The sequence below is a fragment of the Manis pentadactyla genome, chromosome 2, assembly GCF_030020395.1.
Source record: "Manis pentadactyla isolate mManPen7 chromosome 2, mManPen7.hap1, whole genome shotgun sequence".
Lineage (NCBI taxonomy): Eukaryota > Metazoa > Chordata > Mammalia > Pholidota > Manidae > Manis > Manis pentadactyla.
This window is the reverse complement of record NC_080020.1, coordinates 143640776-143664238: the sequence shown is the minus strand read 5'-3', so window position 1 is coordinate 143664238 and position 23463 is coordinate 143640776. Positions and strand designations below refer to the sequence as shown.

The window sequence follows — 23463 nt, the reverse complement described above, 5'->3', positions numbered from 1 at the left end:
AAGAGACTCACTTCAAACCCAAAGACATACACAGACTAAAAGTGAAGGGATGGAAAAAGATATTTCATGCAACTAATAGGGATAAGAAAACGAGTTATAGTACCTATACCAGACAAAAAATAGACTTCAAAACAAAGAAGAACATTACATAATGACAAAGGGGTCAGTCTAACAAGAAGATAAAACCATTATAAATATCTATGCACCCAACATAGGAGCATCTACATATGTGAAACAAATACTAACAGAATAAAGGGGGAAATAGAATGCAATGCATTCATTTTAGGAGACTTCAACACACCACTTATGCCAAAGGACAGATCAACCAGGCAGAAAATAAGTAAGGAGATAGAGGCACTGAATAACACATTAGAACAGATGGATCTAATAGAATTCTACAGAACATTCCACCCAAAACCATCAGGATACACATTCTTCTCAAGTAACACATGGAACATTTTCCAGAATAGATCACCTATTAGGCCACAAAAAAAGCCCCAGTAAATTGAGAAGGATTGAAATTGTACCAACCAGCTTCTCAGATTACAAAGGTATGAAACTAGAAATAAATTGTGCAAAGGAAACAAAAAAGCCTAAAAACACATGGAGGCTTAACATCATGCTCCTTTATAAGCAATGGATCAGTGACCAAATAAAAACAATGATCAAGAATTACATGGAGACAAATGAAAACAATAACTCAACATCACAAAATCTGTGGGATGCAGTGAAGGCTGCACTAAGAGGGAAGTATATTGCAATACAGGCTCACCTCAGGAAAGAAGAACAACTCCAAATGAACAGTCTAAACTCACAGTAAATGAAACTAGAAAAAGAAGAACAAATGAGGCCCTAAGTCAGTAGAAGGAGGGACATAATAAAGATCAGAGCAGAAATTTTAAAAATTGAGAAGAATAAAACAATAGAAAGAATCAATGAAACCAGAAGGTGGTTCTTTGAGAAAATAAATGAAATACATAAACCTCTAGCCAGACTTACCAAGAAAAAGAGAGAGTCTACACACATAAACAGAATCAGAAATGAGAAAGGAAAAATCACTATGGACACCACAGAAATTCAAAGAATTATTAGAGAATACTACGAAAAATTGGATAACCTAGAAGAAATGGACAACTTCCTAGAAAAATACAACCTTCCAAGACTGACTCAAGAAGAAATACAAAATGTGAACAGACCAATTATCAGCAATGAAATTGAATTGGTAATAAAAAAAAACTACCTAAGAACAAAACCTCTGGACCAGATGACTTCACCACTGATTTTTATCAAACATTTAGTGAACACCTAATACCCATTCTCCTTAAAGTTTTCCAAAAAGTAGAAGAGGCAGAAATACTGTCCAATTCATTAAAACAAGGATCAACAAATGCTGGCGAGGATGCAGAGAAAGGGGAACCCTCCTACGCTGTTGGTGGGAACGTAAATTAATTCAGTCATTATGGAAAGCAATATGGAGGTTCCTCAAAGAAACAAAAATAGAAAAACCATTTGACCCTGGAATTCCACTCCTAGGAATTTACCTGAAGAAAACAAGATCCCAGAATCAAAAAGACATATGCATCCCTATATTTATCACAGCACTATTTACAATAGCCAAAAAATGGAAGCAACCTAAGTGTCCACCAGTATATGAATGGATAAAGAAGGTGTGGTACATATACACGATGGAATATTATTCAGCCATAAGAAGGAAACAAATCCTACCATTTGCAACAACATGGATGGAGCTAGAGGGTATTATGCTCAGTGAAGTAAGCCAGGTGGAGAAAGACAAGTACCAAATGATTTCCCTCATTTCTGGAGTACAACAATGAAGCAAAATTGAAGGAACAAAACAGCAGCAGACCACAGACACCCAGAAGGGACTAGCGTTTACCAAAGAGAAGGGGCTGGGGAGGATGAGTGGTGAGAGAGGGAGAAGGGGATTGAGGGAAACTATGATTGGCACACATGGTGTAGTGGAGGTCACAGTGAAGACAGTGTACCACAGAGAAGACAAGTAGTGACTCTGTGGCATCTTGCTGTGCTGATATTCAGTAACTGCAGTGGAGTGTTGGGGGGTACTCTATAATATGGGTGAATATAGTAACCACAGTGTTGCTCACATGAAACCTCCATAAGATTGTATATCAATGATACCTCAATAAAAAATAATCGTAATAATAACAAAAGAATAAATAGCATATAATAGTAAACTACACTGCCAAGAAATTTCTCCTTCAGCCCTGTACAGGCCAAGCAATTTCTCTCCCAGCTTTGACTTCATAATCTCTGTGACCTCATAGCCTTTGGAGAGGATATGAGCTCCAATTGGGATGATTCCTGTCCTTCTCAGAGCTTGTCAAGGCAATTTTAGAAGAAAAAATAAACTCCTTAGACCAAAAATGAATTCCAGTTTGTTAAAAAGAAAATTAAATATACAAAATCAAACCTCAAAGAGCAATGTCTTTCCAGGTGTTTGTTTACAGAGGCCTTTCTGGCTATACCCTTCTCCATGCATCATAGTGGCAACACAAGTAGACCCCCCTGAGCACAGAGCTTTTCCCAGAAGTATCCATCCCAACTTCCCATGATGCACAGCATGTGCTGCAGAAACAAAGTCTCACCATGTGATCTGTGCATGCAGAGAAAGGAAATGTGGATACAAAAACCCTCTCCTGGATAGTGATAGAGAAGCAACAAGGGAAGGGTGGTGGGAATAGCGATGGAACTTTCTGGGCCTGAGCATATAACACAAGCATAATGTAAAGAAGTCTCATTTCCATATTTTTTGTTTTCTTTTACACTAACATCTAAAACAAACTATAGCTTTTAGAGTGAAATTGTTCTGGGAATTAATGCCATAAAGTAAGTGGCATCCTTTGTGTTATGTTTTCTGTAATTTAAATCTGGAATTTCAGAATGCATAACTGCTGGGCATGATGTATTTGCCATCTATTACCAAGGCACAGCTTTGGTACACAGCCCAGAAACGTGTCCTACATCCGGAGGACAGGAGAGCACTGGGATGTAAATCCCCATTCTCCATCCCTGGGATTATGTCCCATTATCCAGCACTAAACTTATGCTTGGTCTGTTAGAAACGAGGTCATATATCACAATGCTCTGTTTTCTAGAAATAACTCAGTGCTACACATGTCTGGTACCACAAAGGAATCAGTACAGAGGACCTACCATCTGGCTGATATGATTTTACAGGTCTGTGAACATTTAGCTGGAACCAGAGTTTTAAAAGCCCTAGAGTAAGAGGCCATTTGTAGCATGCCCATTCTTCAAGCTATCAGACCAATGTTCTAAATTTGCCCTTTTCTAACCTGAGCAAGTAGAACACATAATTATAGCTTGCTGACTTTATGCACTAATATTTCATTTCTAAAAGTTCCGTGTTATCATAGTCCTACAGCATAAACTTCTTGTGCATCTCAGCGCACCTCCCAACATTTACAGGAAAAGCGTGAGGCAAGGACGCCCGTGGAGAATGCATCTAGGCTCTCTATTCGTATTTATTTATGACATGGTCACCTGCAATACAGTTTGCTCAGAATTTCCAAAGCTTTTGCTTTAAAAAAAGAAAAAAAGATTAATTTATTTCCCAGAACCTTGAGATGACATGAAGTAAAACAAAAAGGATAATTTACAGGAAGGCCAATGCAGTTTCTGAAAAGCAATACTGGCTCTGAAATCCTCTGGGGGCTGAGGTAACTTGATATTGGGATTAGCATGCTGCAGGTAAAACCTCTATGGATGGAAGATAGAGGAGCCCTGCTGTCATCAATTGTTATTTCCATGGTGTGAATCACAGACACTGTTTAGTGATGCAAGATTAGCCTGGTTTGAGCTGTTCCATAGGATCCTCTCCACTTGGGAGACTTGGGCATTTCCTTTATAGCCCATGACTGTCATCCCCTAGGACTTCTGAGGCATGAATATTCATGTTGCTCGGCAGCTGCATCTGAGAGGGCTCTCCCTGTGCACCAGGTGAAACCTCAACCTGGATGGGGAAGGGTTCCTGACTCTGAACAAGAAAGAATTCTCGAGAAGGTCCAAAGAGTGTAGGTAACAGAGGAATTCATTAGAGCAGGAGTAGTGAATGGCAGTGGCCTTGCAGGCAGCCGAGGGCAGGAAAGTGCAGGGGGAGGGAGCAGGAGCTTGCTGACCTTCTCAACACAGGGAAGCCTCCCTCGCCAGCTCCTGAATCCAGGGTCATCCGGCTTCTGGTGTCTGCTTGGATCTGCACAGCATGGGGTGCAGGATCTGGGGTAGCATGGGATGGAGTGAGACTGTGTTCTGAGAACTTCCCAAAGAAGGGACTTTTTCCGGGAGGCTCCTGCAGCTGCGGTTCTCTCTGGTCACCCAGGCGACGGGAACTCAGAACTCTCAGGCCCAAATCTGAGCTCTCAGCAGCCCCTCCCTACTTAGCAGAAATAAAGTGGAGAATAAGTGAAGACTTAGAAATAGAATAAAATAGCAAAGAAACAAAGATGCTTACCACTGGAAAAGCAGAAAGAGACAAAATGTAGGTAAATTGAGCAGTGAGAAAGCTTTATTTAAAGTTACACACTTAAAGAAAGAGTGTGGGCAACCTCAGAAAGGAGGCAGGCACACTGAAAGGCTGGGGTTCTCTCTTTTCAGCATTTTTCAGGAGTGTGATAAAGGGCTAGGGGGTGTAGAATTGTCAAGTGGTATCAAGATGCTTATCTCTGGTGAGAGACACCATGTCTTTCTTCTCTATTATCAGTCCTAGAGCTAATTATGCAGAATAAACTTACCACAAGAAATTTACTGATCTGGTTCCTCCGCAGGAACATATCAATCAAGGCCGCCTGCCCTATCCCCAAGGTGGGCTGAGTTATTGCCTGTTTTTTCCAAAATAATATGTTAGGAATCTTACTTCCTAACTTCCTGGCTTTTAAAATAGAATCTTAGCCTTAAGATGGAATCCCTTCTGTTATACTGTTTGTGTCTCAGCTTGTTTGGAAAATTAATCATGATGCTTGTCTCAGATCCCTACGCTATGTCATTCACACCCCTACAAAAGCACCTGCATTGTGTTGTTCCCATTCAGGGTGTCCCAGGCCTGTAGTTTCTAATCTCTATTCTTATCGCCAAAACCTTTGCACTAAGAAGGAGTACTAGGGGCTCAGAAGGACCTTTTGAAGGCAGGATCTCTATTTCCCCACCACTAGATAGTTACTGAACAGTAGTCAAAGATTTGCTATGCTAATAGCTATCAGTTAAATAATGATCAAATGTATATATGAGGGCATGCTTGAACCACAACTGAATTTACCTTCTCCTCTACTGAAATAAAGAGCCAATTGAACTTACGGTGGGGGGCAGGGGTCCTGTTGAGGGTGTAGGAAGATATCCTGAGCTCACCTCCTCCCAGAGACAAAATGAATACACAGCTGCATGTGGAACAGTTCCCTCGAAAAAGCCCTGAAACTGGCTGAACAAAACCTCCATAGTGAGGGATAAAGACACAGCAAGAGACCAGCCAAGGGGTCAGGGACCAGCCTCTCCATAAAAGGAAACCGCCCCCCCAGGCATGGGAATCTACAAAGGGGAGGCATCTCAAGACCAGGGGCTTGCCCCTGAGGAGCAAGGAGCTGGGATGCTCCGGCAGGGGCCCCCTGGATCCTGCACAGGAGGGACGAGCCCCGCTAGAGCCAGGCTGTGAGAGCTCACAGGGGTTCCATGCAGGGACACCATGGGGCTGGAGGAAGCAGAGGACCCCTCCGACAGGGCTCACACACAGTCTCACTTGCCCCAGTTGCCCAGTGATAAAAATGTTATGGGCATTTCAGTGTAAATGTGCATTTATTGTTTTTTTAATTTTTTTTAATTAAAAAATCTTTTAATTTTAAAATATTTAAAAAACAAAAAGGAAAAGTGGCATATGTCCTGGGAAAGGTAAATTCAATTTCCAATAAAAGTATATGCTGCCTCAAGAGGGGAGAAAGATGGCAGTGTGAGAAGTGAGGCAGAAACCTCCTCCCTAAACCACATAAAACATGAAAATAAAGCAAATACAACTAATCCTGAAAGAGCAACCAGACAGAAGACTGCAGCAGACAGCCTACATCTGGGGAAAAGAGAAGACCTCACAGAAAAAGGTAAAGTAACAAAGCAGTGAACCAGCAAGCCCCAAACCCTCCCACAACCCCAGCTCACAGTCAGGAGGAAGAGAAACGGATCAGGGAGAGAGTTGAGGCCCATGACTGCTAAACACCCACCCCTGGAGATCTTCTCTGGGAGCACGAACACACATTACATGGTGTTCTGGAGATTAGAGGGGTTGGAAAGCAAAGACTGGTGGAATACTAGGAGAGACTGAGATTCCAGTTGCTTGTGGAGAACAGGTACCCACAACTGGCCAGTCTGGGACAAAAGAAAGGCGGGCACTTTGAAAGACTTCCCAACAGTGAGAGGGGCACTAAATGGCCAAGGATAACACAGACAGTGTATCTTGCTGCTCAGAAGAAAGGACAGGTGGACAAAGTTGTCCTGGCACACTCAGCCCAGCAGATTGAGAATTTTCAGGAGCTTCATGTGCTCCATCCCTGTGGCTGGCAACACAGCACCAAGGTCCCCCCATTGCAATATGCAGCCTACTACTCCTTCCTCCTTACTGGCACAGGTTCGCAAACCTACTGCCCTGCCATTGCTCCAGGCCAGCCAGAGGGCAGCACTGCCTATGGCAGCTACAGGGGCATAATGCAGAGGCTCCTCCCTGCACACTCGACCCACTGGCCCTGGCAGTAGAGGCAGGCATTGCAGCTGGGAAGCATGAAAGAGTTCTCCCCTCCTGGCAGGCACCAGAACTTTGTGCCTGTGACCCCCACCATTGCCCATGGGCTGCAAAGCTCCAGAGAGTATAGCTTCTGGGCACTAGAGGGCACCACCTATACAAAGTTATTATTTCATAGGAATCATTACAAATATGAAACTGCAAAAGAACCTGGTACAAACCAAAATCCCACAAACACAAAAGTAAACTCAAAATGGATCAAAGATCTGAATGTCATGAAACCATAAAACTCTTAGAAGAAAACATAGGCAAAAATATCTTGAATATAAACACAACTTTTTCCTGAAAGCATCTCCTCAGGCAAGGGAAACTAAAGAAAAAATGAACAAATGGGACTACATAAAGCTAAAAAGCTTCTGTGCAGCAAAGAACACAATCAGCAGAACAAAAAGGTATCCTACAGTATGGGAGAATATATTTGTAAATGACATATCCGACAAGGGGTTAACATCCAAAACATATAAAGAGCTCACACACCTCAACACCCAAAAAGCAAGTAACCCGATTAAAAAATGGGCAGAGGATATGAACAGACAATTCTCCAAAGAAGAAATTCAGATGGCCAACAGGCACATGAACAGATGCTCCACATCACTAATTATCAGGGAAATACAAATTACAACTACAATGAGATATCACCTCACACCAGTTAGGATGGCCAACATCCAAAAGATAAGGAATAACAAATGCTGGTGAGTATGCAGAGAAAGGGGAACCCTCCTACACTGCTGGTGGAAATATAAGCTAGTTTAACCATTGTGGAAAGCAGTGTGGAGGCTCCACAAAAAACTAAAAATAGAAGTACCATTTGACCCTGGAATTCCACTCCTAGGAATTTACTCAAAGAATACAAGATCACAGATTCAAAAAGACATATGCACCCCTATGTTTATTGCAGCACTATTTACAATAGCCAAGAAATGGAAGCAACCTAAGTGTCCATCAGCAGGTGAATGGATAAAGAAGATGTGGTACATATACACAATGGAATATTATTCAGCCATAAGAAGAAAACTAATCCTACCATTTACAACAACATGGCTGGAGCTAGAGGGTATTATGCTCAGTGAAATAAGCCAGGCAGAGAAAGACAAGTACCAAATGACTTCCCTCCTTTGTGGAGTATAACAACAAAGCAAAACTGAAGGAACAACACAGCAGCAAACTCACAGACTCCAGGAAGGGACTAGCAGTTACCAAAGAAAAGGTTGGGAGGGTGTATGTGGAGGGAGGGAGAAGGGGATTAAGGGGTGTTATGATTGGCACACATAATGTAGGGGTGTCACAGGGAGGGCAGTATAACACAGAGAAGACAAGTAGTGACTCTATAGCACCTTACTACCCTGATGGACAGTGACTTCAATGGGGTTGAGGGGAACTGGATAATATGGGTGAATGTAAGAACCACAATGTTGCTCATGTGAAACCTTCATAAGATTCTATATCAATGACATCTTAATTTTAAAAAGTGTATTCTGTCTCATGTGACAATTTTTTTATCGCCTCAGAGTTTGTCCTAAATTGCTTTATTTGTAAGCTTATTGAAAAGTTTTAAAGTTGAAAAAAATAAGTCCAGTGTCATATCCACACTTCCATTTTTTTAGCCAGTGTTCCATTAATTTATCATAGCAATTTGTAGAAAGCACAAAAGAAAAGTGCATTTTGAAGCTTGTAGGGTGGTGAAGGAGCAACATAAATGACCAAAATGCCAGTGTTATCAGAAAAGAGCATACTCTTTTCCCAGAAGGGCATTCTATGGGAAAAAAATCACTGAAACACCTATTTTTCTTCCGCAAAACTCAGTTATACTATAAAATGTTTCCCAACATTTAGAAGAGAAAGTCATATGGAACAAAGATCCTACTCTTCATTTGGCCAAAAAACAGAAGAGAGTATTATTTGGCATGATTAAGACACAGCATGTGCTCAGTGCTTAATGAATGCATGTGCTCAGAGCCCTCCACCTATTCATGTCCTGCTCTGTTTCAGTGGTTTTCTAATGATGGAAAAATGCATCCACTGATGCCACAGTTAATAGGCGCAACTTTAACATTATACCTTTGGAACTGAACTGGAAAGAAAGTCTATTTGAAATGGTCTCTTTCTCAATTATCTGTAGATTTCTGCAGGTTATGATCATAAATCTATATATGTAACAAAACCATAAAATGTCTTTGAATGTCAAATACATTGACAAAGGTCTTAACAATACTAACACCTTTGTTAAATTAACAAAATTAACATTGTCTTTATAATTTATTTAGTTGAACAGAATAAATCGAGAAAATAATTTCTCCAAAACATTATGTAACTATTAAGATGAAAGTTTTAGGAAATGGAGTTGGATTAGAATTAAAATTGAAGTTGAATTAGAGATGCAGTAAGTTAGTATTTCCCAAAAGCTAATGCAGTCCCTTTTGAAGACACTATTTCCAGTGTCATCAGGAAAAGATTCAGTTCACCCTTTCTCCCTTAAAGTCTTTCATAATGTAACCCCTTCAGGAGACCTTACCACAGACCAAGTGTTGAGGAAAATGAACACATCCCATTGTGTTAAAGTTAATCTCTTGGTGTCAGTTTATTTTTAAAGTAAAAGTACACAAGGAGGCTACTTTTGCTTTATTCTAATTTTTAAAAATCCATATAATCCTTTTAGCCAAGTTGAGTTGCAGCTACAGGAACGTAAGAACGAATTAACAGATGACTGATGAATAAAATCAACATCTGAAGATGAATATAGTTTACAACTTTGAGTGAATATACACAATTTCATACAAGTAATAATTTTAAAAATGTAATCCCATATAACAAAATAAAAATATTCATGACAAACATTCAAAAGCAAGTTTGCTGACTCAAAACCTCTCCCAAAATGAAGACAGAAAAGGCAGGTCTAACAGGAAAGTCAAGAGTTAAGTCCTACAGGGGAGGCTTTTCTCTTTGTCAACCAACAGACCAGGGCAGGAAGTTGACTTTATAGTAACAGTACGACATAAATAACCTTGAATCTCATGTAGTCTGCTGCCTTCCTCTCTAGTAAAGGAATAGCTAAATCACTCTCAGTACACTCAGTGCACCGGGCCACAGGACTGACCTGAGCTATCTTTTAACAAGTTACTAGGTGGCACATGACAGAACAGAAACGTTTCCAGCCTTTACTGGAAGCTCTGTGATGCCCCAAACAGACCATGATTGGAATGCCGTTAAAACAGGAAACAGAGCACAGAACACAGCATCCATGGGGACCTGGACAGATGACTGTGAATTATATGAGTTAACTATCACTTCCTGAGCTTTGAAGGCTTGAAGTCATCAGCTCAGCAGCTCAAAGTAAAGATAATATTGATAAGCACATATGTTGCTCTCTTTGTTCTGGGCATTGCTATAAGTGCTTTACTAGAAGTCATTTAATCTTTAGAACCAATTTACCGAAAATTAGTTTAAACCTTAACCACAGCCGGTAACAGGGGGTCACTATTATTACCATGACCATTTTACTGTAGAGGAGACTGGAGCATGGAAGATTAAGAAACCTTCCCAGGTCTCAGCTAGTAAGTTGGGGAAGTGGTCTGTGCATCCAGCCACTTGGCTTCATAGAATGTGCTCCAAAGGGCTATGATCTCTTGCTTCTTCATTAGGACCTAAGTGTTAGGAAGAGCCAAAGAAGCCCCCAACTTTGTCCCCAGAGTATAAGTATACTTGTCATTTGGGGGTGGTATCTGGTAGTCCTGCAAAATGGAGGGTGACAGATGCAATCATATGGAATTTCAATAATGAATTCTATACAAATATTTGTTTAATATAGGATCTGGGCTGTATGGTGTATAAAGAAAAGAGTAAAAACAGCAACTAGATAAGCTAAATAAAGAGAAATTTAATTAAGAACCAGGGGAGGGTCCAGGCCCAAGGCTGTGAAGACAACCTCCCATCTTACTCACCTCTACCAACACCCACGTTTGTCTCAGCACAGTCCTGCCCACTGATCCGCATTCCTTGCCTGAAGATGTACATGGGGACACAGGCATTAGGGTTTTGTTATGGGCCTTCTGGTCCTCTAAAATGGACTCTTTCCTCAATCAATTCTAAAAACAGATTTTGGGAAGACACAGTGGGACGTGTCTTCCACAAGGAACAGAAGGGACAATGGGCCGAGATACCTGCAAGTCCCAGTCCTGGGCGCTGGCGTTGGGAGCTCCAGCTAAAGGTTGTCACTGGGATGATTAATGGACTACTGGCTTTTATACCTGCTCACCCATTTATACCTGCTCATTCACTTTTTTTTTCACCAAGAGAATTTGTACATTTTATTGGAAAAGTTATAATGAAGTTTCAGGCTGTTTGCCATGACAAGTATGGAGGGACCAGAGCACAAAGTTAACATCATATACAAAAGCAACCTATACATGCCAGTTTGAGCAGGGACAGCCATGTCATCTCTTTACTTTCCACCTGAATTGCTGAGCTGGCCAACTGGAAGACAGTGTGTCTAAAGTTCCCGGTGGCTTAGCCTCAGGGACTGTGGCAGCTGAACACACAGCTGTGCTGGTGGGTGGCTCCCACGTTTGCAGCTATGACCCAGAGGATATCTATGCTGAACACAGAAATTGCCAGAACACTGGTTAGTACCTACTGGCAATATCTCTTTCCTCTTGCATCCCTCTTTTGTGAGCACTGGTATGGGAAAATCTTCTCTTTCTCCCCAAGATGAGTTTTACAGTCTCTGTCAGTGTGCTCACCAGCCACCACAGCTATGTCCCCCTTTTTCTTGGGACTGGAGTTACAAAGTGGGCATTCAGGACAATCAGGCATGTCCCTCACCTGTTCCCCACCCACCAGCTAACTGAACACATCTTGAATGCAAAAAGACATTTTGTGCAGCATAGGTAAAAGAATTTTTACAGAAATATTGTTCATATGCATCAAGTTAGTGGAATAAAATCTAGTTGCTTTTAAGTTTTTTCTGAACAACTCTTCCAAATCAGGGAATTCCATTATGGGAAAGTTCCCAAAACACAGCTAGCAGAGTTAAATATCACCTGGCCCTTGTCAGAGGCCCAGGTGGCCGTGGAGGCCAGTGGAAGGTGGCAGAGAGGAAGCTGGGTGTCCCTTCCCATGATCAACCAAGGGGCACAAAGCCAAAAGGCTGAGGAAAATGGGATCCAAAGCCCTCCAAGCCCACGGGAGAGCCCAACAACCCATCCACACACTCAACGGTTATTTGCAGAGGTCACCTGTGGGAGCAAGGGCCGCTGAGCTGTGGTCACCAAGGATAGCAGAAGCCACTGAACCGCAGCTGACTTGCAGCTGGGGACAGCACCAGCCATCTGCTGGAAGCAGAGCAGAGCCAGCCGGTGCACACAGCTCCTCTGGAACCCTTCCGCATCAGGTCTTCAAGCCAACCTGGCACACTTTCCACCCTTCACACCCTCCGTTTTAAAAGCCCTGGACAGTCCGGAACATCCGTCGCCTGTTCCCACCTACAAGCCGTCTGAGCACATCAGCCCAGGCAAGACTGCTTCTAAACTAACCTGGACCTCCCCCCAGTGTGCACCTGCTGTGCCCCCTGTGACCGCAGGGCTTGGCTCTGGGTTTCACAGACTGATTTTGGTTGAGACCAGCACGCTCTTCTGGTCCCTGAGTCTTCATTTATGCCCTGTCAGCTTTCAAAAGTCTCATTCTGCACCTGCCCACCACAGGACATGGGAAAGGACAAGGACATTCCACCTGCCTTGATGGAAGGCACTCACACAATGGCTTTATGTTGGCGGTCTTCAGGCTTGGCGCTCTAAATAAAACCACTCATTTCATGTACAGTGCAAACCTGGGTAAGGCATTCCTCGTTCACCCTCATAAGTTCTTGGGTAAAATCTAACACTGTGGAAGTGTTTCCCTGGTGGAATGAAAGGGTGCATTTGGAGTTGAGTTGCGCTCTGCAATTCCATTTGCTGTTGCAGCAGAGGAAAGCTGCCACCAGTAGGAAGGGCCCCTTCTCTCTGCGTAGCTGCTGGGAGCTTAACCTCAGGAGGGTGACAGGCCAGTGTTCAAACCTCAGCTTTGTCACTAGGCAAACTACTAATCTCTCTGAGTCTCCGATTCTTTACTGTAAACAGGTACCTATTTCACATAATTGCTGTAAGAATTAAAACAAAAATTCCTGTAAATTGTTTAGCACAGATTAAACCATAATAAATATTTATTGCATTGTTAATATCAGTAAGCAAAACAGCCTTATTTGAAGAAGAAACTTCAGTCGTTTAGTGAAGACCTCCAGTTACAAAGTCCTAGAGTCCCGGCAGCTGGGGCACCCAACAGCAGCAAAGGAAGAGGCTCTCAGCCAGCAGCAGGACTCCAGCAATCACATCAGCCCCTCTGCAGTGGTATAGAAAACTCGCAGAGCAAAGATTAGACAGGGCCCATACCTGCAGAACAAGGTGCTTATCAGCTCTGGGATGCAGTTGTTCTGCACTGCCATTTCATAATTCATGAAGAAGTTTCAATGCCACATGCTTGCATATATTAAGACAAACTCACAAGTCTTGGCTTCTGTTATGTATAACATTTTCTGGGAGTCCGGCTAGAGGGGTGGTCCTGGACAGAGGCAGAAACACAGCTGGGCAAGCTCTTACTCAGTGGGGTCCTGTTCCAGCAGACGGCCTTTATCCTAGGAGCTCAAGTCCACCCTGCTGGCTGGCCCATCCTCCCCTGCAGCTCTCTGGGCCTAAGTGCACCTTGGTTGGGAAAGCACCCCAGGGGAGAGCCTCATTCAGAGCAGAGTCTGGGCCAGGGGGCAGGCAGGCGTGACCCCACCAGGCTAGGGCTGTACACGCCAAGCCCAGAAGATCAGCATCTCTGGAGACCTTCCCCAGCTGCAACGCTGCAAGTCGAAGCTTTGGCCTCTGAGCCCACTGTCTCATTCTACCCCTGATTTTGATGGGGCACTTATCCTGAAGCTAAACTTGTTTAAAATCAATGAAAATAAATATAATTCTATCTGTTTTGAAGTTCAGACCAAATAAGACCAAAATGCTGGAAAATATGAAATATGAAGCATGGTAATGTGTTTTAATTTTTTAAAAATTTTCTATTTTTTTCCTCAAAAATTTTTTCTTTAATTTGAAAGTCCTGAGGTACAGACTGTACAGCCTCTGCACTTCACCACAGATCCTATTAGATCCAGCCCCTTCCCAAAATTACATAAACAGCCTGTACTCCAAGTATTTGAGTTTATTCTCCACTGCAAACACTTATTTTTATCTGTGTGATTTGCTACATTCAGAGAAAGATGTGCTAAATTCTACCATGAGACAGATTTTTTAAACCATTAATTTTCACTAAATTAGTGAATTCACCAAATTTAATGCAATGTTTTTAGTATGTAAATATTCATGACTGATACTAATTTTATTGTATGTCTATTTTATTACATATCTCTAGACATTAAATAACAATTAAATGAGTTTTAAAACATACCATGCTCTTGGATAGAAAGACTCAAAATTGAAATCTGCCAGTCAGTCCTCCTTTAATTAACCAAAAGTTTAATGCAGCTTTACAATTTCAAATATTATCATAACTTTTTTGTTACTTTCCCTTTTTTCTTTTTTTTTAAAGAATTTTACTGAAACATTTTATTTATAAATATTTAAGAATAGCTTGGGAAATGTTGAAAAATAAGAGCAATGAGCAAGAACTAGTAAGCCAAAAGAAATAGAACATATTATGATAATATATAAAAAATTAAAATGTTACAGTAAAGAAGTAATAGACCTTTGAAACAAAATAGAGAGTTCTAAATTCATGTTGAAATTTAGATTATGATAAAGGTTATATTTCAAATCAGTGAGAAAAAGATATTATTAAATAAAATATTCAAATCACTGACTATCACTTGAACAAAATAAAGCTGAAGTCTTACCTCAGTCTTCCCATTCAGATGAAATCCTACTGAATCAATGATTTAAGACAAAGGAAATGAGAGGGCTGGAGACTTGATTTGTTGATAATCTCAGAATACAGAAGTGCTTGCAAAGCACAACACAAAACTCAGAAGCCATGAAGGAAATATTGAGAACTTGAAATGTGTAAATATATATTTTTTTATTTTGGAAAAGGAATGCCACAAAGTTAAAAGACAAAGGACAAAGTGGGGAAACAATACTAAAATCTATGTGATAACAAATAACTGACTTAACTAGTTATGAACAGCTCACAGAAAACGGTAGGAAAAAGAGAAACAGCCCAACAGAAACATGGGCAATATATGTGAACAGGCAGGTGAAAGAGGAAAGAGATATGAAAGAAAGCCAACAACTGTATGAAAGGGTATTTGCCCTTTGTCAAATGTGTCTTCTATTCTAAAGAAGGTGTGTTCCTCTTCACGGGTTGGTAAGTATCCCAGAGCTGGAGGACACCAAGCCTTAGAAGGTGACAGGGACTCAGGCACTCTGATCCTTTAGTGGGAGCACACCACTTTTCTGGAGAAGCTTAGAGCATTATTGGTGGGGAAAGATGTTCACTAAGAGACTTACTGACCACAGGCTAAGCGACACCACAGAGGAAATCACAAAGTGTCACGGGGGCACAGAGGAGCAAGGGGAGACCCACCCTCCTAGTTTGCTGGAAATCGCAAGTTTGCATCCACCTTTCTGGGGGAATTACCAAAAGTAGGCCCTTTCACTTGACCAGGTGATAAATCATATAGTCACCCAAGGAGAGGGGCCCAAGACACCTAGTCAGGGGAAGAAGGGCTTCCAGGAAGGAAGGCTGTCCACAGGTCAAGGAAGAGAAGCTTTGGCTTAGCCTGGAGGACTGATCAGGTCTGCACGAGTTTGCTGTGGCTGGCACACACCACCACAGACTGAGTGACAAACAGCAGAAGTGTATTTTCCCATGGTTCTGGAGATTACAAGTCTAAGATCAAGACGCATAAGGGTTGTGTCCTGAGGCCTCACCCTTGGGCCGCCTCCTCCTGGTGTCCTCCACAGCCTTCCTCTCTGTGCCTCTGCATCCTAGCCTACTCTTCTTGTAAGAACACCGGTCAGACTGGAGTAGATTCTGCCCTGACCACTAAAGGCTCCGTTGCCAATACAGTCACCCTGAAGTACAGAGGGTTGGGACTTCACATGTGAGCTCAGAGTAGGGACAAAAGTCAGCCCTTAACAAGGTGTTATAAAGTAACTAGACTAGGGGGTGGTTCAGGCAGAGGAAACAGTGTCTTGCTGAAGACTTCAAGGGAAGCACCATGCTTTTGAGACTCCTAACAAACATATCTGAGTTTATTTCTCCACTCCCTCTGGCACTGACTTGTTTTCTGCTGCACTTGCCAAGTGTAGTTGTGACCTGGGGGCCAAAGCAGTCAGAGCCCCCCAGAAGAGACTCACCATGCCCATTTTCCTGCCTAATTGGGAGGGAGAGCTCAGTGCTCATCTGCAAGCCTACCTGGAGAGCTCCTGGTAAAGCCTCCAGGCCCCCATTAGAATGTCCAGCCAGCCAAGGCTGCTTTAGTTCCAGCTCAGCTCTGATCCGGAGTCAGAGCCAAGTGCTCTTGCCCAACCTGCCCTTCCTAACTTGTGTCTACCTTTCAAGGAACATGAACCCTTCTGAAACCCCAAGGTCCTTACAACACCTCCAGGACCCTCCCCAGGTGAGTTCCTCTCTTACACTGACCTATCACCTTCTGCTCCAAACTAGGACAAATAACAGGCAATGGGACATGCAGACAGGACATGGCCCCGATCCTGGGAACTTCAGTGCTAATGAAAGAGTCTCTTAAGGAAATCGATTTGGGGTAGCAAATTTCCTAGGAGTGGAACTTCATCTCTCAGAAAGGTTTGTTTTTTGTTTCATTTTGTTTGTTTTCAAATACAGACTTACCTAAAATTACAGTCCTCTCCTTTCTGAGATGTGAATTTCACTCAACTACCTCTTTCCTTTTCACATGACAAGGAAGGAGGAAGTTGGGGGGTGACCCAAGAAGCTCAGTCCCCCAGCCCATACATCAGTTCACAGACTCCCACATGCCCTCTATGCCCTTGTGAGCAGGTAAACAATTCTTTAATCCTATTGTGGTCGCCCACAACTGAGCATATTTCCACCACTGATGAAATCATGTTAAGTCCTGCAGGTAACTGAGCAGAAGTCAGGCTTTCCCTGAAAACACTTGTATTGTGGAGAGCAATAAATGATCCTGCAGGTGTTGAAATGGTAAGTCAATAGGCCTCAACAGGTGTGGCCACTGGAAAGAGGCCGACTCTGTGACTGGCTCTTTCTCCATGGACAGCACGGGTCTGTGACAGCATCGGCCAGAGTACGTGCTCTCATAACCGTAATCCAGCATGTGTCTATAAGGTGAATGTCTTTTCAGCATTACTCCAAGGCTAAATAAATTTCAGCATTCATTTACTGGACTTCAGACAGAACTATCCAGGTGTTTGCACTCCATACTTCACTCCAAGGTCCCCACAGACCTGATTACCATTTTCTGTTGCTGTGGCCCAGACAGGAACAGGAGTCTAGGCCTCTTAGGTCACTTCCCCCTTAGAGTTCTACTATCCTGCCCATTGGAGGTCCTAAGCCATTTGCACATGGGTAGCAGAAGCAATAGAAATATTAAAAGCTCTGTGATTCACAATTAAACGCACATTGTTCAGATAAACACAGTTGAAGTTCTGATCTGGGCTTCAAGAGTTGATGACTTTTAATAGTATCGTTGAAAGTCCAGAGCATATGATTTCCATTATCTGCCAGTCCTTGTAAAGAGCATATTGTTTCTCTCATCTCAGTCTTCTTCCTCAGGACACATAAAAACAAACATCTCAAAAATTGAGATCAAACATGGTTTTTTAGAATCTGGTTTTATAATTTAGAAGCAAGTATCTTTTAGAATTTGGTTTAACAACCTTTTTTTAAATATTGCAACATACATGTACTTAACTTGGTAGGCTTTTATGAGTTTAACATAGAAAATGTTAGGTTATTTAGATAGTTATAAATTTGCTAAACTAATTTTATAATCCAATTCATACTCTAATTTCATAATCCACAATTATTCCTTCAAAATAATGGCAACTCCAATAGACCCAATAGATCTGATTCTGTGTATTCAAGGTGAGCGTCATGGCACTGATCACCTGCACAGGGGAAGCCTCTTTCTGTTGTGAGAAGAATGGTACAGTGACTAAAAGGCTCTGAACCTCAGTGGACTGGGTTCAGATCTCTTCCCCCCTGTGTGACACTCATTGGCTATTCAAGCTTTCCAGACTTAAATTCCTTACCTGTAGAATAAGGAATACAATAGTACCAATCAGGCAGGAGTGTGTAAGGATTTTAAGATTATGGTAATCCAAATGTTTAGAAATTGGGCCCAAAATATATCAGCCCTCAATAAGAGTTATTGCTTTGCCTAATTCATATTGGGGCCAGAAGTGCATAGATTCCTTACATGGTGAGTGCCACACTGTGCAAAAATAATAAAAATCAGGAAAAAACACAATTAAACTGCAACTAGAATAAAAACATATGCAAAATCACATTCGTGTAAAGGTAGCTATCATTTTATAAAATAAATAAAAACAGTTTTTAGCAAATGTATAAGACAACCATGTAGTGTGTCCACAAGGATATTTTATGATCATAGAATTGTATGAGGCACTCAGGAAGTTCAACTAAATAAGCAAAACAAAATAAAAATGCTTACTTAGCAATTATCAATAAATGGAATCTTAAAAAGAATCCCATTGCATTGTTAACCTCTGACTGTCATTCTATCAGAGCATTATGTGCACTATAAACCATGAATGGCAAACAGGTTTTGTCTTTTAGTACTATCAGTTGGAAGTGACTCTCTGGAAAACTGGTTAAGGCTTCTGAGGCCACATCTGGTTCACTGGGAAAGCACTCCCTGATGGATTGCTGATGTACACTAGGTACAGGAGGGAGAACCTGCACATGCCACACACTTACTACTCCTTGTGATTTCAAAATAGTGTCAGAAAATAAGCAGCCAAGAGACAAAGCCATTCGGAGCCCCGTCCTGTTTGTGCTGTCCAGACCAGGTGGGGAGAAAGGTCAAGGGTTTCATTGGTTAGTTCCTTTGCTCCTCCTTCCTTTGCTAAGTACCTAGGTGGGGCTGATCCCACCTGCCTTAAGCAGGTCCTATATCAAGGGAGCAAAGGGACAGGATTAACCTGAGGGGTGCTCCCCAGCTCCCGCAGGCACACACCCGAGGATTCAGACGCGAGGCATCCAAGGGGAAGAGTCTAAAGAAGGCAGAGTGTCCACAGACAGGAAGCCAGGCCCGAGGTCTTGTGACACTATCTCCCTGGAACCTGGTGAGTACTTCCTGAAAGGCATTAACCAGATCACCAGTCTAGCTCCCTGCAAGGGGAAGAGAGCCCAAGGCCGGGAAGATGGGGAAAGGGTCACTTTCTTGAGCTCTTAAGGGAAAATCATGTTTTTCAAAGACATGAAAGAGAAAAAAAAATACTTTTCTGCCCAAGTTTCCCAAGGCCTCAGTCCATGTGTCCCATGGTGGCCTTAACTGCGTTAAAGGGTTACTCTTTCCCAGCATTGACTTAAACATCCCTGAGCAAACTGTTGCTGCCTCCCTGCAGGCAGCAGCCATGCCAGCCCGCCCCCAGGGAGGAGGGCTCCCCATTTAGCTCATCTGTCAGGCAACAGAGGGTGTCCTAAAACCTAAAACCTAACACCAGCCAAGGACAGCCCAGTCCCAAGTTCTCTGTCACGAATGTCTCTTGCTGAGCCTGATCCCCTGACCATTCTCTGGAAGCTGTTTTGAGAAGAACTGAACAGCCACCTAACAGCAGATTCAGGGACCCAAGCAAGCAGGGCCAGGGGCCAGGGCTAAGAAGCCAGGGCTGACCAGGAGCCTCTTCCTTCTTTAGGCTGCAGAAAGGATTCCCTCTCCTAACTCATCATCTTCAGAAGGGGCTCAGGCAGGCAGCTGCAGACACTTTGCTCTGACCTTCTGGGTCCACAGAAGGTTTGGGCCAAGTCCTTTATCAGGGAAGTGGAGGAACAATGAACAGGTGGGTCTCAGGCCCCCTGGAGCTTCAGCCCAGGTAGTCATGACATTGCAAAGCCACAGGAGAGACAGGAGGCTGAGGTGGTGCTGGGCACTGCCTTTGGGAAGCACCCAAGTCTCCAATCAACAGGCTCAGAGTTTCCCTCAAAGCTTCACCCTTCACTCCAGTACCAGGAGGACCTGTCACTGAAGCCTCCTCAGATGCCAGAGGCATGTGGGTGTGAACTTGAGTGCTAGAGACACTGCCTTTGTGCCCAGCACCAGGTGAGCTGTCCTAAGGCCTTCCTGCACCTGCTAGGCTCCCGAGCTGAATCCACCCCTCATGTGAGCATGGGTGGTAATGGCTGAGGGACCTGCCCTCAGGAACTTCCTTGAGACCTCCCTACAGGGACCACTGCAGCACTGGCTCCTGGGCTCTCCCCATCTTGGAGCCCAGGAAAACCACAGCTAAGTCCAGGCAGTACATAGATAGACTGGGAAGCAGGCTATGTCCCCAGCCCAGAGGGGCACACTCAGATTCCCCTGGGCAGGCAGCTTGGATAGGGAGCTGCAGGGGCAAGTTCTGCCTTACACACACTCCACTGGCTGAGCTGCAGGAGAGGCTCCATTCCCAGGGCCAGAAACTCACACGGGAGCCCCAAGGAAGCTCCTGCACTGAGCACAGAAGAGCTGGCCACATTCCCAGTCCACAAGGAATCCACAGGCTGGGGCTCTGCTTATGAGTAGCAGTAATGGTCATGTGCAGCTGGACTTGGGGCTGGACAGGAGGCCAGCTGTGATTCAAAAAGAAAAAAATGTGTCTTCCTATTTTGAGGGTGGATAAGCAAGTTTGAAGTCAAGTTCAAGTTGACAAAACAAAGTTCAATTTAACAATAATGAAAATCGGGTTTCTACTCTGTGTCAATTATCAGACCAGTATTGGAGGCACCACAAGAAACCAAACGTGGTTCCTGAAATCAGAAGCTGAAATTAGTTCATTTACAGATTCCCAGAGCACAGTTCGCTTCAGGATCATTGTTTTCCTACACCGTGTGAATGGCTTTAACAAACTTAATATGTTAGATTGTTTTTAATTGAAGAAATAGTTTGCTTTTTAGGTGTTACTTATTTTTCAACTCAGTATAAGAACTTTAAAATTTTTTTAATATGTATCCAGGCAGGTTTTTTCTGCCAATTTACAGAATAAATAGGTTCTTTACTTAAGCCAAAAAGAATAGATTAAGGAATTTACATTCTGTTCCAATATTTTTGTTCCAATAACAAAAAGAACCAGATTACTTGAAAATCTACCCAATACAAACACTAAGAAATTCTAGATACATCCAGCAAATATTCTTTCAAATGTGGAGGCATTGGAGGGTTGGGTAAATGCCCTTCTTGGTGTCTTAATGCCTGTAAAGGTCAGAAGGGGAGGCCTTAGGGTAGAGCAACCCTACTGCGGACTTGGTCTCTTCAAAATGCTCTGGAGAAAGCTGGTCTCCACACAGGGAGAGAGTGAGGAAGTCTCTGAAGTCTCCAGCTGTGCATGAAAAGGAAGTGTCCTCTCAGAATTTGTAAGCATGAGTCTATGCTTCAAACCAAATTATACAACCCACCTGGTTTAGCAATCCCCAAGACAATAAATTTTGAAAAACAAATCACAAGGTATTATATCCCTCAGCCACCTGGCAAGGACATACCCAAAACCTGTCTGGACAGACAAGCCTTCAACCAGGCTACACAGGATTCTGACATATATCCCCACAGAAATTAAGCTTACAACCCAAAATTTAAAACCTCATTTAGAAAGACTCAGCAGAAAGGACAAACCACATATGGAGACTGCAGAACTTCAGGTGATGGGAATATACAGTCATCAATATTTTAGAATACAGATTAGGCATAGCCATAAAGAGATTTATTTGTTTGGAGGAGTAAATACCCTGAATGAGCCTTTAGTTGCAGAACAGTTTTTTAAAAAACTAGACAGAATATTTTTTAAATATATCTTTTTAAGATGTATTGTTGAACTAGCAAAACTGTAAGCAGGCCCCAGAGACTAAAGCTCCCAGGGAGGACGGTCGGGGAATAGGTGCCTGACATGGAATTCTCATTTGACAGCCAGGAGGGGCAGCAGGCCACAAGACAAAGCCCGGCACCATACACGTGGGGAGTCTGAGAGGAGATAGAACCCAGAAAAAGCCCTCCTCTGATGAGGGGCAGCCAGAGAAACCCCTACCTTGACTTGGGTATTGGGACGGAGAGGGAGAAATCTCCCCTCATGTTGAAGACCACAGGCCCGCTGTCACCTGAGTTAGCAGCTCGCATTCACATCATCTAGGTAGTCAGAAAAACAAATCACACTTTTTTCTCTTCTGTTTTTCCTAGAAATGTTTTAACTACACAGAAATTTAAAAATAGTACAAAGAATATCTGTAAACACTCTCCTAGATTCACACACCAAGATTTTTCTGCATCTCCCCAGCCCCCTGCCATATGCATATGTATATTCACATACCTATATGCACAAATAAATGGATAGTATTTTAAAGAAACATCAGAATGTAAACTGCAGTCCCTGTGATGCTCCATCACTGCATACATCAGCCAAAATCCCCTAAAAATAAGAGCATTCACATCCTTTATCTGAACACTACTAGACATGCAGTCTGTGTTCAAATTCCATCCCCCACCCCACTAATGTCTCCTAAAGTTTTTTTTCCACTTGAATTCAGTTAAGTTCCTTGCTGTGCATTATGTCTTCTCAGTGTCTTTCAATCTAGAAAGGTACCCCTAGCCCAACCATTTTCTTTTTTTGTTGTTGTGTATTTCCATGTATTTATTCTTTTGAAAAATGCAGGCCAGTTGTCTCACAGGACATCCCACACTCTGGTTGTATCCAATTATTTCTTCATGACTGAATGAGGTTAAGCATCATTACTAGAAGACAACACAGGTCGTGTGGTTGATACCTACCTGCCTCACCCGATGCCAGGTAGTCCCACTGTAAGGGAGGGAATCACTGCCAGCTCATTCCAAAGGCACAGCTTCCCTTTGTAATCTGTGGGTGGACAATGGAGACTATGTGACTATCCAGACCCTGATAGTATGCAAAGGATTTGCATAAATGGGCCCAAGAATGATGGGTAAGTGTGGTATGGGTTGCCTCCAAAATATGAAGAGGCCTTGCTAAATGTGTAGGGCTTGCTATCCCATGGCAGGATACTTGCTACAGGGTGATGTGGTGCTGAATAATTAGCAATGTGGTCTTTAATGCAAGGAGAACTTCTCAGCCTTTAGAGGACTGTCTTGCCTGAGGGTTTCAGCCCTGGGCAAGTTCACTATGGGTTCAGTGAGACTGAGAAATGACAACAGAACATTCTCAGGGTAAAAGAGTTTATACCGGGCTTTATTTTCACTGTGTGAGGTCAAGCACTAGGATCATGTCTGCATCCAGCAGTCTGCAGGTCTCTAACCCACCTACATCTCTGCCTCTACCCAGAGCAGTGGACAGAGCTCTTTTATAGTGACTTAGTCCGTAATAGCCCATTGCCTACAGGTGTGGAAGCATTACCCTAGCAGTAGGTCAATTACATCATCAAATAGTTTA

The 23463-nt window shown here is 42.8% G+C and overlaps 1 protein-coding gene and 1 pseudogene across 1 annotated transcript in view; one reads left to right on the top strand and one right to left on the bottom strand.

Moving 5' to 3' along the window:
- Window positions 1–4093: 4093 nt before the first annotated feature.
- LOC118929547 (AN1-type zinc finger protein 2A-like) lies at window positions 4094–11824 on the bottom strand (annotated as a pseudogene).
- A 7168-nt stretch (window positions 11825–18992) lies between these two features.
- LOC118930053 (sulfotransferase 1C1) overlaps window positions 18993–23463 on the top strand; it is a 30055-nt gene continuing 25584 nt past the window's right edge. Inside the window, exon 1 of the mRNA XM_036920851.2 lies at window positions 18993–19161. The gene's annotated coding sequence lies outside the window, so the exon portion shown is untranslated. The remainder of the gene's footprint in view (window positions 19162–23463) is intronic.